We start from the raw sequence: 17,278 nt of genomic DNA on the forward strand, positions 1-17,278 counted from the left end.
AGTGTACATTAGTTTTCGTCTTCACGAAGTAGAACGCTAACGCATTTCTGACTCTTTTCACTTATGAGTAAGAAACATTATCACTCAGTAATCAGCTCCTGGAATTGAGAAACAAATCTTAGATTTTGGATTTTTAGTAAGGACTGTAACAAGCCTAGCTTGTATGTATTTTCCTCCACGTTTCTATAATTTTCACATGAAAGTTTTTGCTTTTTCAATTCTTTTATTTTCATATATCTTTTTCTTGAGTTTATTGGATGAAATGTATTGATATTTGTCTTGTCCAAGTAGCAAACCTTCCATCCTATTTATCAACTACTTTTCAGTTCCTATTTTACGGTACTCGTATGTGTACATTATCTTAACCATATATTGAATCACCTTTATTAGGTCTCACGTTTGGAGAGATCTTCAATACATGAATGGGACCTCTATCCACACATGAAGTATGAACAGTTCATCATCACCCATGTATTACTAATATTGACTTAAATTTGTCAATGCAATCAACATATTCACATTTACACAGTATACACAAATGGATATAATACAACCTATAACTGATAAATATTAAAGAGTAAATTATAAAATGTAGGACAAAAAAAAAACACTATAGGGGTTAATCTATAAAAGGGGCCAAATCTGGAAGTTTTTTAAAAGAAATATTTTTGATGGACAAGTTTATAACCTATTCTATGAAATATAATACAATATTTAGGATGTTAAAAAGACCTTATCTATTTTTTTATTCTTGAAAATTGTGTCGTTTTCCAGGCTTTCTTAACAAAATAAATGTATTTATAATGATTTTATAATGTCAGAATATTTTATATTTTGGAGTGCTGGTTCAAATGGGAAAAAAAACATAAAACGTAACTACATTATATATATGCTATAAAACTGATGTTTTTTTGCGGCATTAACTAATTAACACCCACTCTTACTAATTTACATAAAATGTGTCGCGTATAAGGTTATAGAATATTGAGTAGAGATGAAGACAATCACAATGGCAATATAAAGTATAAGTTCAATTTCTCCCCCTTTGTAGAATACCCCGTAGGACTGTGAGTTGAATGAATGAATTTGTGTATTTATATTTCAAAGCTCTTACAAAGCTCTTTAGAAATTCCACAGCCCAATTTCTCACCAGTCCTCAACAGACTATTGATCATCTTGAATATGAATTGGCTACTATTTTGCCAGTGGAGCTTTTCCGTGAAATACACCAAATGTTTTTATGTGAAGGAAATCGGGGTATGGAACAGATGCCTTGATCAGCCTCGGGAATGCTGCGACGAGCTGTGTCATGTGCTAAACATACACAGCTATTTGCCAATACGTTTATTAAATGGTTTTATGTCCATGTGCTTTAGATAGATTGTAGTTTCTAGCAAGCTCAAGATCGTGTCTGTTTTATTATACTGTTTACAATGCATATGGCAGTAGGAATACAGATGATTTTACTGAGTATCGTTTGCCAACAAATATTGCAGAGAGGCTGAGAGCTTGACATTTTTTATGGGCAATCTGCCTTCTGTAGAGTCACAGCTAACATAAGCTTTGTTTTCAGCCCAAATATGCAAATACATTTTTTTTTTTTTCTGTGTGAAAAAGTTGTAACTTTTACATTTGGATAATATAGAGGTAAGGAAATAAAAGTATAAAATAAAAAACTAATCCTACATTTTTAAATTATTCTTATTTATTTTTCCGGTGGAAATCATATATATTTTTAACAAGTCTACTTATGAGTTGGAACTTTCAGGCAACATGCATTGAAAACATAGCATTATAGGCTCTCCTGTTCTTCACTAGTGTTAGACTGGAAAGGCAGCTACTATATGTCCACTGTTAGCTTTTAGGCACATTACATAGGTGTTAGTCGTTGGTGCGACAACGGCAATTCCGACAGCATTTACAGCTACAGTACAATGTCGATTGCTGTAATTGCAGCATGTACCAAATGCAGACTTCAGGCAGTGACGCAGAAGAATTCTGGCAAGATTCACGTCATTTCAAATAGAGACAGTTACATTGCTGCTATTAAGGGGGTAATACGAGGACCCAGCGACTGTATAATGTCCAAGTCTTGGTAAAAAAACATTATAGAGCCACCGGTCCTCGCATTGCCCCCTTAATAGCAGCAAGGTAACTGTCTCTATTTTAAATTATGTGAATCTCAATACCGGCAAGTTGTCCTGTCACGCTTTATAGCAGGCTTGCCGGAATCCTTCTATGTCACTTTTTCCTCAAGCATGCATGTCGCAATTACAGCAATCAACATTGTACTATCGCTGTCGGAATTCCTATTCTCGGCAACTCGTACACCACCCTATTACATTAGAATCACTATGCCTATTGCAATTGCTTTAGTGGCCATAGATCTGTGCATTCACAAAGTTATACGTTGCTACACAAGCACTCACACTGGCACAACTTTGCAGGGAACTGGGCTATGCTAGAGGCATATATAATTTTGATATACTGTAAGCAGTACTGTAAGAGTATAAATATATGAGCCCTTATGAATCCCCCCTCTTATCCTCTGCTTGCCACTGATGGTGTTCTGGAACAATGCTCCCAAAATGCTTGTGTCCATGTGAAGTACAAATGTAGGATTGAGCGATACATTACCACTAATAGTCTATTTGTTTTCCACTTGTATTTTGTTGTTTGCAAGGTCATTATAAAGGTGTAATTGGCCTGACATGATTTATCTTGATTTCAGGCATTACATCTGCAATTTCAATAAGGGTGTGTAGACATTTTATACCCACTGTACATTGTTCAGTTTATGTTTATTTTGTGTAAGTCTAGATAGTAAAACCTGATTAGAATGTTAATTTGTCAGGTGTCCCTTAATTACATTTAATTTACTTTTTGTTCAGCAGCTTTCTCAATTTAATCTTAGTTAAAGGTTGACCACTTTTCCTCATCTAATAATTAGATTGGTATAATTGGGTAGCTGATAGGGAACTGTAATGTATACTAAATGCAGATGGTTATTATAGACAACCAGAGATAGAAATGTGTTGACCCCACTGTTGTATCATTCCCAATGTTAGGAAATCAAACTGTAAGACTATTCAAGCTATCAGTTAGAATTCCGTGATATGAATAAATTATGTGGTTAAGGAGAGTGGCACAAAATGCCAGTGCAACTAGAGATTCACACTGGCAACTTGGATCTCACAACATTAGACATGATAACGTGGTGGGAAGGTAGCACCAATAATTAGAGAAATTATGGTGATAGATGGCAGTGGTGGTGTCACAGAGAGGAATTGCTAATTAGGATATAGGGAATACTATAGTAACATTTCTTTAAAGATGTGGAGATAGCCTTAAAACAAACTTAAAATTTGAACAGTCAACTCTTCCTCTACTGTTCTTTTAGCCAAACAGAAACCTTCCGATTCTAAGAGCAGTAGCCCAGATACTCTGAACTGTGTTATTGAATTTAGGAAAACATTATCAGTTTGTAAATGCCTTTTAGGAGTCCTTACCAGTAAGAGGTAATGCTCTAAGATAATTATGGTCCCTTATCCATTTAGGTAGTGTTTTAGCACCAGTAAAAAGAGTAACTATTCTTTGAACCCCATTATGCTTAGCACAAGATCAAAAAATTAAGTAACATCTAAACCTATCATTATAGCTCATAAGGGTTTTTTGTGTCATCTTATCTTTACATCCTTAGGTGACCCAATTTTTTAAATTCATGTATATGTACATATATGTAGCACAAGGGGGATGCTCCCATTATTAAGATATATATATATATGGAGAGGTCACATTGTATCACACTATCATCATCATTCCCCTTCATCTTGTAACCACATCATCATTCCCCTTCCATGTTTACCCCCTTTCCTCATCATATCCTTTCCTTCGTCATCATGGTCTCCTTCTTCCTTCATCACTTCCTACCATTATGACCCCTTCTCCGGCTACAATACTCCTTTAATCAACCCCATGAATAGCGATTTGTCAAATGTAGAACATTCAACTGGTAAATTTATCAGTATAACTTATGAAACGCGTTGCTTTATTTTGGGGCAACGGTCTGAATGATCCATTAAGCCTCGAACTGTTAAAAATCACATAAATCCAGAAATATAAATAGCACCTAAGAATAGGTAGGGATCTCAAAGTGACTAATAGACCTGGAGCTGCTGCATGGGCTGTTTTATTGGACATAAATATAAACAAACAAGTGAGACTATGCATGGGAATCTAGACAGACTCCCCAATAACTTCAAGTAGCTGGTTTGGAAGTGGATTGAAGACAATAAAACCATCTAGGAGCTTTTGTTGTCCTTCAATGACTAATTGATATATCACTCTGGATAAGATTGTTCATATGTAGTATACATACGTAATAAATACTCCAGTACTATATGTACGAAATTATTAGACTGCCAAATTGTTATACTCTATTATGAATATGCAATATATTGATACTAATGCGTTAAAGTTGATTGGAAATACAAACTTTTAATTCATCTCTTCAATGCTACGGCATGTACGGCAGTCAGATGATATCTTTGATTGACGGTCAGCAGGATATATAAAGACACTTCTCGATGGAGAAAACATACCTCTGATGAAACCGCCCAGTCTGTAGGCGGAGAAACGCGTCAGGGACGTGGACGAGTTTGGACACACCCACCATATTGGACTTCCGTGTATACACGTGTTTTCACAGTCAATATCTCTCTTTTTGTATGCTGCAACGGAGGTATTATATCCTATTGGGACCATCAATACATGAGTAATGGACACGAGAGAGCCATAAAGTCACGACAGTTCCAGCAAGGTACCATATCGATATACTGTGGATACATGTATGACCTTCAGTAGCACTATATGTGCCAGGAGCATAAGAGCTCCATCGGTTGGATTTCCTGATCCACAGCGGATCCATCTCAACTATCTTTATTCCGGACGAACTGCTCTCACATTATCAATATTTGGATATACTCCATACTTTTCCCGTGAGGGAATACCTATCTATTGCCATAGACTGTCCTATATATACGGTTACACTTAGTTATTACTGTGTACATTTATAAGAGTCCTGTGAAGTGATAATGTGTTACAGTGTCCTACTCGATCCACAGAGATTTTCATCTATTCATATGATTATTATTATATTTGATTTTTTAGGTTTTAATAAATTGTATCCATTTTATACATTAGCGCTGCCATTTTTACTTTTATCCCTGAAGACATAGAGAGAAGGAACCCAATGCTTTAAAGGAATTGATCATGATTGTCCAACACTTAGATGGTATAAAAATGGCCATTATGTTAAGAGGTGAGTTTAAATGGAAACCCCCAGCTATATTTCCTCTGATGATTGCAAAGGTGATAAGTCAGCAGGTAAAGTTCTCATGTCTTGGCCAAGATGAATGCACTAATTCGGGGTAACTTTAAATGAAACAGTTATCGTACTCAAAGGCGGCTGGCTAAAGAGTTGTAATATCAGTATCTTTAGAAATGGGGGAAGGGAAGTATCACAACCCTTGGTGAATCACCATCCTTAGGTCGTTTTTGTAGTCAATTACCATAGCCGAGAGACTGAGTTTGGTCCAAATGAATGTAGGCCCATGAGGTATGGATGGATGTTAGTTACTGTTTCTGAGCACCCTTGAGATGGAGGTAATTCCACATAGTTCTATATTTTATGCCTTGCTAGTGGTCATGAAGGTGCTTTATCTGTACATTTATTTCAGTTACAAAAGTCGCCCTCCATCCGTAGTGGTCTGCCACAGCAAGGCGACAGTTATTCTCATATATCTGTTGCCCAAGAACTGTAATCTAATTTTAGTCAACATCCTCCAGATCAGGAGAGTTTGCGGCATCATGAATATTTTATATTTAATTAATCATTATTTAACAGGATCCTCTGACTACATTTACAGCTATATTGTTAATCTTATTTTATCCGCTCTGCTCCACTTAATCCATTATGCTGCCTCTGCTCATCACCAATGTCTCATTTGTTGCTCATCTATTCTCGTCACCTGCAAGTATTTAATTGCCCACACAGAAAACAGTTTAGGTTCTGAAGGTTTTCTTGGCACAACTTGTTGTTTTATTGTTTATTTTCAATGTGTTGTGATTTTGTCTATTAAACAATAAGAATGCTTCTCCTGATATCAATAAATGTATTGCATCAAAGATGCAATATTTGTCATTAAGGAGAAAAAAAAACACTTTAATTTTTATTTTCTATCTGTTACAGTACAGGGTTAATTACAGCCTCAATTTTAGCTGGCTGTCTAAACAGAAAAAAATGAGTGATATAAGTAAAAGATTAAAGCATTGTTTCACTTGTTTTTACAAAATGATGTAAACATGATGTTAACGGGCAGCACGGTGGCTAAGTGGTTAGCACTTCTGCCTCACAGCGCTGGGGTCATGAGTTCAATTCCCAATCATGGCCTTATATGTGCGGAGTTTGTATGTTCTCCCCGTGTTTGCGTGGGTTTCCTCCAGGTGCTCCGGTTTCCTCCCACACTCCAAAAACATACTAGTAGGTTAATTGGCTGCTATCAAAACTGATCCTAGTCTCTCTCTCTTTCTGTCTGTCTGTGTGTTAGGGAATTTGGACTGTAAGCTCTAATGGGGCAGGGACTGATGTGAATGAGTTCTCTGTACAGCGCTATGGAATCAGTGGCGCTATATAAATAAATGGTGATGATGATGAACATTAAAAGCATTTGCCATTTTATGGTATCTCTTTTATTGAGCACAGGCTTTGAATAACCTGTATCAAAGAAAAAATTATGCCCAATCCCCCATGCCTCCCGTATTGGCTCCATGGGTTTGGCTACTAACATGTTAATCAGGCTGTTCAGCATGCAAATTGAACCAGCAAGACCGGTATGCTAATTGCAGCCAAACATCCACATCAGTGCTCTGAATCCATACCTCCTAACTGTCCCGATTAGGGGCCCTGTCTTGCTGTCCTGATTGTGGCCTTCTTTATCCTGCCATGGGAAAGTTGGGAGTTATAATCCCAGTCACTGCTGATCTTCATAAAGTGGCATTATGATTGTTTTGAAGGTGGATGGGGAGGAGTCAGCACTTTGAAGTGCTGAACAAGCCCCTGGTGTGGCGGGGCTATGTCCGCTTCTCATACCCCAACTTCAAAAATTAAGCTGTATGTGAATCAGTGGTGGCATGGAGTACAGTGCTGGTGGTGGAGGGAAGGAGTGCTCCTTGGTATGCTGTGTTTATACTAAGGACTTCCTATTTATTCATATCCTGGGTGGACTGGGGGATTTTTTAAAAAGCCTGTCCTTGACAAGAGGACCTGTCACAGGTTTGACAGGACCTCTTTAAACAGGGCCCTCTTTAAATAGAAAATATAGCCCATATCTAATAGGTGTGTTTCACAAATAGATTTTGTTCCCTTTTTCGTTATTGATGACTCTGATCACTTTTGAGTTGTGAATGTTTTAATGCTCTGATTGACCACATGTTGTAATGTTCGTTTATGCTACACATTGGTTAGATGCACTGTTTTGAATGAAATGTTACACTACACTATAAATACTCTAATTCTATATTGGATTTATTCATAATAATCCAGTATAAATCTGCTTATACACAGGCACCACATATGACATAAATATACAACACTACAATAAGCACTATTGCACCTATAGTTCAGTGTCCTATAACTCTAGATATGGTTTAGTGTCACGATCTGCATCCTGCAGCTCCTGTATGCCAGGAACTGTTCCACCAAAGGGGCCATTGTGGTACTCAGGCTGCTCTCTTACCTTCCAGAACTGCCTCGTAACTCCAGGATGATTAACACCTGCCTCTGGCCTACAAAAGTCAGCTTGCCCTAGCAATCTGGCCAGATCATCTGTTGCCATTACCTGTGTTGCTGTTACCTGTGTTCTCTCGTGATTGATCTCCTGGAATTGACCTCTACTCGTCCCTCCATTTTTGCACCTCTGCCTGTGACCCCTGACTCGGCTTGTCTGTGACTCAGTACCTGCTTTCAAATCTCCAGTGTTTTTGCATTATGCTGCTGCAGAGTATTATCAACAATACCTGCTTTCAGCTCTCCAGTGTTACAGAGGACTAACCTGTTGCAGAATGTTACCAGCAGTCTCCACTACCTCGTGGTAAAGTCTTGCAGATCATCGCATCCTACGTCTTCATTGCCTTGCCACGCAGACCATCACACCTTGTTTGTTATCTCCACTACTTGGTGGTAAAGTCCTGCAGACCATCACATTCAGCATCTGTTGTTTACTTAGTTATTTTGCTATTTCTGCCATACCCTACCGTACTGCATCTTGAAACCTGTGTAACGTATTTAATAAAAACCACTTCGTTAACTACGCTCTTTCTGTGGTTTCATGTTAGGAATCTTGATATTTAGGTTAGGTAAATGTTGAATTCTGCTTGAGACTTTTACCATCTTGGGTGAAAGAGGGAAAGGGACAGAGGTAGGTAGACAAAGGGAGAGAGAAAGATTAGAGGTAGAGAGTCAGAAAAAGCTAGCGGTGGAAAGAGGGTAAGCGGGAGGTAAAAATAAGAGAGGGGAGCCCTAAGGTTGTCTTACATACATAGTATTGAATTTATTCATGCGAGATTTGTTCTGCGCTTTGAAATGGTGACAATGCCAACAAAACATTTGATTAACAACTTCATTGACATAAAATAATTCCAAACATTGATAGGTTTTAGCAAATATATATTTTTGTTACATCATGTAAGTATTATGTTTACTAATATTTATCTCTCCCGAGTCTTCTAGGATGACTATGGGTCAATCAAGAAGCTCTCTAATTAATATATAAGTAATTAATAATAATTAGTGCTAATTATAATATTTCAATGCAAAATGTACTCTGTTAAAAATGTAATTAATCTTAATATATGTCAATGCTGATTACATGTGAATGCCATAGCATGATAGCATGACAGGGGAACTGTGCTTCCATATTATACGATGCCCTATTTTCACTACATGGCAGAGATTAATGAACCTCTAATGTTTTATTCATTCAGTAATCCTATGGACAGATCTGCAGATCTCCAGGCTATAAGATACTTGGTAAAATTGTGATGTTATTCGATGTAAAAAAAAAACTTCTTTCAAAACCTGTGAGTCATATATGTTTTGACTGCATTCGTTAAAAAGTTATTCTGCCTATGCTGAAAGTCACCTTCAATACCTTGTTTAGTATTTGGACCTCAACACTTATTTTTTTATATCTGGCAATACAGAATGATTTTAGAGTGTCTTAAATGGACTTGGTTGTCAGACAAGCTTAGTGTACTAAATAAATATGTTAACTAGATGAATTATTAGTTTATCACTGCATATTTTGGAGAGACCTTCCTTCCTCCTTGATAACATTGGAGTAAATAAATTGCCCTTATGAAGCATTGCAACACTTATTTCTTGCATTTGGCTCACAGAGGAAGGCAGTGTAGTGTATGTGCTACATGTAATGAATCATCATCATCATCATCACCATTTATTTATATAACGCCACTAATTCCGCAGCGCTGTACACAGAACTATCTCACATCAGTCCCTGCCCCATTGGGGCTCACAGTCTAAATTCCCTAACACACACACACAGACTAGGGTCAATTTGATAGCAGCCAATTAACCTACTAGTATGTTTTTGGAGTGTGGGAGGAATCCGGAGCACACGGAGCAAACCCGCACAAACACGGGGAGAAAATACAAACTCCTCACAGATAAGGCCATGGTTGGGAATTGAACTCATGACCCCAGTGCTGTAAGGCAGAAGTGCTAACCACTGAGCCACTGTTCATAGAAATATTATTTCTATGCATGCTCTTCCTAGCTCCTCCCCAACTCCTCTTCCAGGCACGCTAAACAGCAAACAGCAATTAGTGACCAATTTGTAAATTCGATTAAATCTAATTGTTGATTTGCCAGATAAGACAGCATTTCCTACAAAAAGCTCCTAAACCGTTAAATTCGATTGTACTGAATATATTGGTAACATTAAAAGAATTTTAATTATACCTAATGCCAAGGCTGTTTCTTGCTCAGGGCTCTCCTAGGATGATCTGTAGCTCCCTCCTCTCACCATTCCTGACTATGTCATAATACACTCTCTATTTCACATTTCAGTTTAAAGAAAATAAAAATACATTATATAAGGCCACACAGCCTTCTTGTAGAGTATGCCATCTGAGGCAAGATACCGACTTCGCCTCATGATGGGAATGACCCTGTTTAATGCGGTAACGACTTGACTAATAACTTTGTGGCTTTAAGAAAAACATATTAAATAATTTCACCCACATCAACTGTGCTTTTTATTTGAGGTGAAAAGAGGCAGATAAGACAGATAATTTCTGTCACTATTAGAATAAGGTACATTAAAATTATTTATTGTACCCTCACAACTGTCCCAATCTCAACTCTGAGCCACACTCACTCCCCTTGTTACAGCTGGTCCAACTTCCACTTAGAATATAAGCTCTCTAATGAGCAGGGTCCTTCATACCCTTTGTTTTCATGTCTGCATTTATTTTGTCTACCTAGTATGTCCCTGTTTTATGTATGTACTGTTTTCCCTACTATATGGTGCTGCGGAGCACTGTAGTGGCTTACAAATCTACAATAATAATAATAATAAAAATAAATTATTATTATTTGAACCCACACTTAGCGATTTTCTTGGGAGAGTTGAAACTTGCTGATGTATGAAGCCGAGATTCCATGTAAAATCGCCAGAGTTGTGTTTCTGTCAAATTCGCTAAATTTTTCCCCGATTTTCACACAACCAGCAGTAGGCTGGCAGCACTAGGGTTAATAGTGCTTGGGCAGGGGAACACCACACTTTTTTTTTAAACTTTTATCTATTTTTACACATTTGACAGCTGCCGGGACCTTCAGCTGTATAGTCTGACAGTGTAACAGTGATGTGTTTACTAATCACACAGGAAACACAGGAGAGTTAGCTTAAGACTGGAGTGTTTGACATCGCAGCAAATTGCCAGAGATGACCAGCGATTTTTGACATCAGAGGAAAAGTCGCAATTTAATACATCTGGCAACTTTGGGACTAAAATCGCGTTGACGGCGATTTTAAGACGCTGAATAAAATCAGATGATGATACATTTACCCTTTAGTGTTGACATTAGAATAAAGTAAACTGAAATAATTTTAAAAAACCTATTACAATATTTATTTGAATTAACATTGACTTTTGAAGGGAAACTGAAAGACAGGTCATCAGCATTGTTTTGTCCTTGCTGTCATCAGCATTAATCTATAGCTGCCCTGTTCATCGCAAGTGATTACGGGTTTGATGTTGTATGTGTTTTTGATTTTATCATTTATTTTTTTATAGAGAGAGCTATAGATCATTGCTTTCAAGAGTATCACGGTCATCAGAAGTCAAATGTGTATTGTGGTCTCTCAATTAAAATAAAACATTTTTAAAACTAGCTAAACAGACAAGAAAAAAAAATGATGCTGGCATAAGAATTATTTATAACTACACATCTACTGCTGTATTTCAAAGAAAAACAGAAAATGATAATACAATGTTTCTGGCTTTGGAACAATAAAGTGCAGTATGATAATCTGAAGCCCATGGCAATTAATTCAATAAAAAATAGGGGTTTATGATCTCTGATGATAAAGTTTATTTTAATAATTTGTAAAGACACCTGCTGCGGTAATTATTCAAGTGAAACACAAACATTTATGAGAGAAGCAAACTTTTGGTTCTTTAAAGATTAAGTATATTCTGGTAGCCTGGAAACACATTTACTGTGGTAATTATTTGAGTGAAAAGAATAGGCAAATAAAGGACTTGGTGAGCTGAAAGACAAATCTAAGTGATTAAAATAATGTTTGTATAATACTAATTACATCCACAAAGTTATTAGACTACAATATAGCCAGTATTAGCAATTATTTGAGATGTTAAAAAAATTCTAACCGGTTTGAAATTTGATCTAATCTCACTTGTTCAATTGCCATGAACGTGTTCACAGTACAGTTGTCAACTGACCCCGAGTCAAATTTGTGGTTTGAAATTTGCAACTTCTTTTTGCCATTTGCAGGTTGAGATTCTCTGTTTGTATTTGCATTAAAAAATCAGTTTTTAAATACTTTTAAACAATATTTAAACAAGCCTCTAAAAAAAAAAAATATTAAACATTGTGTTTGATGTTCACCGTTTGTTATTTAAAAGTTAAATTGTATTGATTTAAGTTTGAACACTTTCTAGTTAGCTAAACTTTCTCAAATTTAGCTAAATTTTTATTAATTGATCAAACATTCTAGAAATTACGTTGAATTTTCAAACCAGTTTCAGAATCGATACGTGGACGGTTTATCACCTCTGCTTCATATGGTTAAGGTGTGTACAAACTCTGTTAACTGACAAATCTGTACTGTATACGCACTGACTATTGTAGGCAGCTATGTATGAGAGTATCAGGGACACTGTTTTAACATGGAGATCTGATTACCACTATTCCGACAGGCACAACCCCTACTCAAAAAAAACAAAATTAGGAAAAAACGAATTCAAAATAAACAGACTTATCTTCAACCCGACGCTGGACATCTCCGATGAAATCACCATGCTGACAGCAGCTGATTCCGATTCAACAAGTGTATCCGGCAGTGCGGGCTGACGTCATCGCAACGTCTGTCAATACAAATTTAAAGCGGCAATGTGGGACCCCTAAAGTTAAGTGTTTAAACACTTAACCCGACATTGCCGCTTAAAATTTGTATTGACAGACATCGCGATGATGTCAGCCCGCACTGCCGAACACTTGTTGAATCGGAATCAGCTGCTGTCAGCATGGTGATTTCATCGGAGATGTCCAGCGTCGGGTTGAAGGGGTAAGTCTGTTTATTTTGAATTCGTTTTTTCATAATTTTGTTGGTTTTTTTTTGTAGGGGTTGTGCATGTCGGCAGACTCGTCATAGTTAAATCGTACCCAACCCAACATCACAATAGATGATCCATATTTTCCCCACTTAATATAACGCCGTCTGCAGATGCTTTCATCATCTACTTTTATCAAAACTAATCATTTTTCATTTATAAACATTCCAGATATTGTAAGGTCCCCTAATCAGTCTTACCCAGATGTTCATGAAGCATTTTGAACTATATTTTGTGTGCTTAAGAGGTGGGTAAGAGCAGTAGACCTGTCTGATGGACCTGCTGTTACATAAACACACATTCTTTATTTCATTCCCTGCCCCTCTGATTAAACTGCATTTTCAGGTTTTTTTGTTATTCTCTCTATCATTATTTTTCTCAACGTTTTGTGATATTTATAACCTCACAAACAGATTCTGCTTCTTTTCCCACAGACTATTTCATGGGATACACATCATAAAAGAAATATTTCAGCCTTTTTGCTGAATATTTTGGAATGCACCTCTTGGCAACATTGAACAAACAGATAAACAATAATTCTTTGGTTTGTGCAAATGAAATGTTTTTGGCTGAGTTTGGAAAGTTACATGGCTTTAGGGAATAGTTTTGAAGACAGAAACAATCCTTTTGGTTACAGATAGGATTACTGAAACTCACACAGAATAAAAGATTTCCTTATTAGGATCATGAAAAACAATGATGTTTGTGATGAAGCCATTAGTAAACTGTTGAACCAAATAGGTAAAGGGTAAAGAGTCAGGTGCATTGTGCTTACTTCTACAATGATTTATTGCCTCACACAACTGTCTAACTCAGGCCTGGACAACCTGCTGCTCTTCATGTGTTGTAAAACTACAATTCCCAGCATACTCTGCTAGATATAATCTAGCAAAGCATGCTGGGGCTTGTAGTTTACAACACCTGGAGACAGTTTGTCCAGGCCTGGTCTATCTCAATAGACACTAGTACTATAAGGTTCATAGTTTGCCCTGTTTGGGTCACTGTTGTTGTCTATGTTATTTATCATAAAGATATGTCACTTTTGGGAGTCAATCTGATATTGAAGAGTGTCCCATTTTTCCTGCTTCTCCCAGCACCAGAAACATGATTATTTGTGAGTTATCAATTCTGTGTTTTTTCCTTTTTTTTTTAATAAGAAACAATTGCATTATATTTGTATGCCTTTTATTAACTGTTTCATCTTAAGCATTGTGGATGTATTTTCCATATTAAATTACACTTACTAAGTTCAAGTCTCTGTGTTCTTACGAATTCACGCGACAGTTTGGTTAAGATGCTACATAGTTGAAACGAGGAGAACATTTGTGGTTTATGTTAACTCTGATTAAAGTAAATTGTGCTAGATTAATTCTAGGGAGAATCGAAGGCTTCCTAAATAAGAGTGTCAGTTCTTCATAAAAAAAACACCTTGGTGGTGGCATAGTTGGTACCGCAAAGCTAGTGTGTGGCATAGATAGGGAAGGATTTAATCATTTTAGACAGACCAGGTGGTTGTTTTTTGGTTAACCCTGTGTCACACACACGTCATCTCGGCTCAGGTGAGTGTTGTTCGTGGCAAATTGCAGTAGGTTAATTGGCTGCTATCAAAATTGACCCTAGTCTCTCTCCCTCTCTCTCTCTCTGTGTAAGTTAGGGAATTTATACTGTAAGCTCCATTGGGGCAGAGACTGATGTGAATGAGTTCTCTGTACAGCGCCGCGGAATCAGTGGCGCTATATAAATAGATGGTGATGATGATATATGATAAGAATTTGTGGTCAACTGTGTAACACTATCAAAGTAAGCAATTGCTGATCACTAATAACACTTAATTAATTAATTTGCAAGATTTTTATGGTTTAGCGTATCTTCATAGGGACCACTGTTGTTGTTCCTCTTTATGTACATTTCTGTATAGACAACACTGTCAAAATACATTGGTGTCTATGTTCTGTGTAAACAGGTTGACAAGCTAATTCTAAATGCTAAATTTTAAGGCATGGTGCATACACACTGCTCTGTTAGTCTCCAGCAAACCTGCATAGACATTTAGGCTACAGCATAGATCTAGACAGTGAAATGTCAAATGCTCCGTATAGCGTATACTCCTCTAGTAATCAGTCTAACTATAGTGGCATTCAGCGTTTTAATGAATGGGTGTTATACTCAAGTGCAGTATTCCCATGAGCTTATTAAAACACATCTACTATGAAGTATAATTTTTTAAAAGGCAAGCAGTAGATACAGCAAATCAATGTGCACTACACCAAAATTATATATAACAAATGTAAACATTTTATAAAGTACCGTCCAGGATAAAGAACATCTAAAAGTCCACAGATGTGGAACCTGATGTAAAGTGCAAATAAAACAGTCCAGTACTGAAAAATACAATACTATGTTATATAGTACAGTTTGTTTTTACTAATTGGGTAAAGCCTCTGGTGCGGAGAAGGTTTTACAATTCATTTCTATAAATACTATCAGAAAGCACTAACTTGACAATCGCTTTACCTCTTTCGGCCTCTCATAGGGGTGCTCACCCCTACCATTACAACACAGATAGCGCAAATAGTCCTGATTAGGAAAGGACAGAAGGACCCTTTGAATTGTGAGAGCTTCCACCGATCATTAATATTAACTCAATCTGTTTGTGAAAATAGACTTTGACAACTTTTGCAAAGTGATACATAACTGCCTGTTGTCTAGATCTACTAGTCAGCTGGCCATGTTGTTGGAAGTAGATGCTCAAAAAGACTACAAAAGATTAGACTGGGGAAACATGTGTCAGACTTTAATTCAGTTTGCCTGTTTCCTGACTGAAGTCTAAAAACTTTACACTAATTCCAGACCCCTCTCTCATATGGGTATTCATTTGGACATTTTCCAATTTTAAGCAGTGCTAACCTTCCCCCCTTCACTCTTTGCTTTATTTTTAGAACTCCTAGCAACAATCTATATGCTAAGTCATACAGATATCAGAGGAATGGGGTGGGCATTTCTGATCAATAACTAGCCTTATTGAAAACAATACAATCATCTTTATGACTTCCTCCTTACTTCCCTTCCAAACCCGATACAAGTTCTTGCAGACTTGAAGTCGATATCAGGCTACAAAATTAACATTATGAAATCCCAATCACTCAGTCTGACTGTCCCTCGGAAAAAACACAGCTCAATATAAACTTCAGCTTTCTCTGGCAGACAGAGACAATCATGTACTAGGTGTTAATATTACCCATGACTACAATTAATTGTATGGCAAAAATTATACTTCAATTATCTCCAAGCGTAAAGCAGACATGCGTCTGTGGAAAACATAACTTTTCATTGCTTGGTAGGATTTCTCATGCCAAGATGATGATACAGTAGAAATCCTAAATCTATTTTGCACATTTCCAGTTTGTTTCCTTAATACAGAGGGATAAATGCAAATGTATTGTTTTTTGGAACTCAAAGTCACCCAGAATGGAGCAGGAGATTCTAACCAAACCCATATCTTAGGGCCTGTCTGAGTGGTCTAGATAATTACAGATGTTATGTGGCCAATTATCTAGCTACAGTACATTCAATGTAAGAAGTCACACCTTCTCTTTGTCTGCCCATTGAGAACCACTTCCTCTAACACTCCCTTCGACATTACTCCAGACCTTCTGTCACTTCCTATCCATTTTGGCATCAACATGCTTTGAAACACAAACTTACAGTTCACAGATCCTCTTCTAGGATGCTTTATTGCTTTCAGGACTTTTCTCCCAGGCTTGCATCTTTTTATTCAAATTGTTTTGCAAAATATCATCTACAGATGGTTCTCCCTTTGGACAAGTTAAGCACAGCTATTCCCATTTACTTCATCCCTACGGCTTCCAGGCTTGTCATTTGATGAGTACATTTTTCACCAGTAGCGGTCCTACCCAACTTCCGGTCAGTGGTTGACGGATGTCCTGACATACATCTTCAGAGTTGTGATCAGGCAGAGTCCTGGATCACTAGGTGTGAAAATTTATTTGTCATCATCCACCCTCTTCTAGAGACTGATGACTGAACATCACTAGCAGGTTCTTAGAAAAAGAAATCCTCTATCGAATGTGTCATATCTCTCAAAAACAGAGTGAATTGAATTTAGTTAATGGTGTGAAAGTCAAATAATTGGATGAAGTAAACCAAATTAATTAATATTGTTTTACCGTGATTGCGATTAGTACGCCACATGTTATGACGCAATCGCACGGATTAATAACACACACATTTACATTCGCAGTTACACTTGTAAACTTAAAAAATGTATTAAGGTTCCAATCCACATTTATTTATTAGTAAAATGTATTAGAGATTATTTATA

General features: G+C 37.0%; 1 long non-coding RNA gene across 1 annotated transcript in view; it reads left to right on the top strand.

Moving 5' to 3' along the window:
- LOC142140071 (uncharacterized) overlaps positions 1-454 on the top strand; it is a 55,735-nt gene extending 55,281 nt beyond the window's left edge. Inside the window, exon 3 of the long non-coding RNA XR_012688285.1 lies at positions 391-454. This is a non-coding gene — a long non-coding RNA (uncharacterized LOC142140071). The remainder of the gene's footprint in view (positions 1-390) is intronic.
- Positions 455-17,278: the final 16,824 nt, after the last annotated feature.

This window comes from Mixophyes fleayi, chromosome 2 (genome assembly GCF_038048845.1).
Source record: "Mixophyes fleayi isolate aMixFle1 chromosome 2, aMixFle1.hap1, whole genome shotgun sequence".
Lineage (NCBI taxonomy): Eukaryota > Metazoa > Chordata > Amphibia > Anura > Limnodynastidae > Mixophyes > Mixophyes fleayi.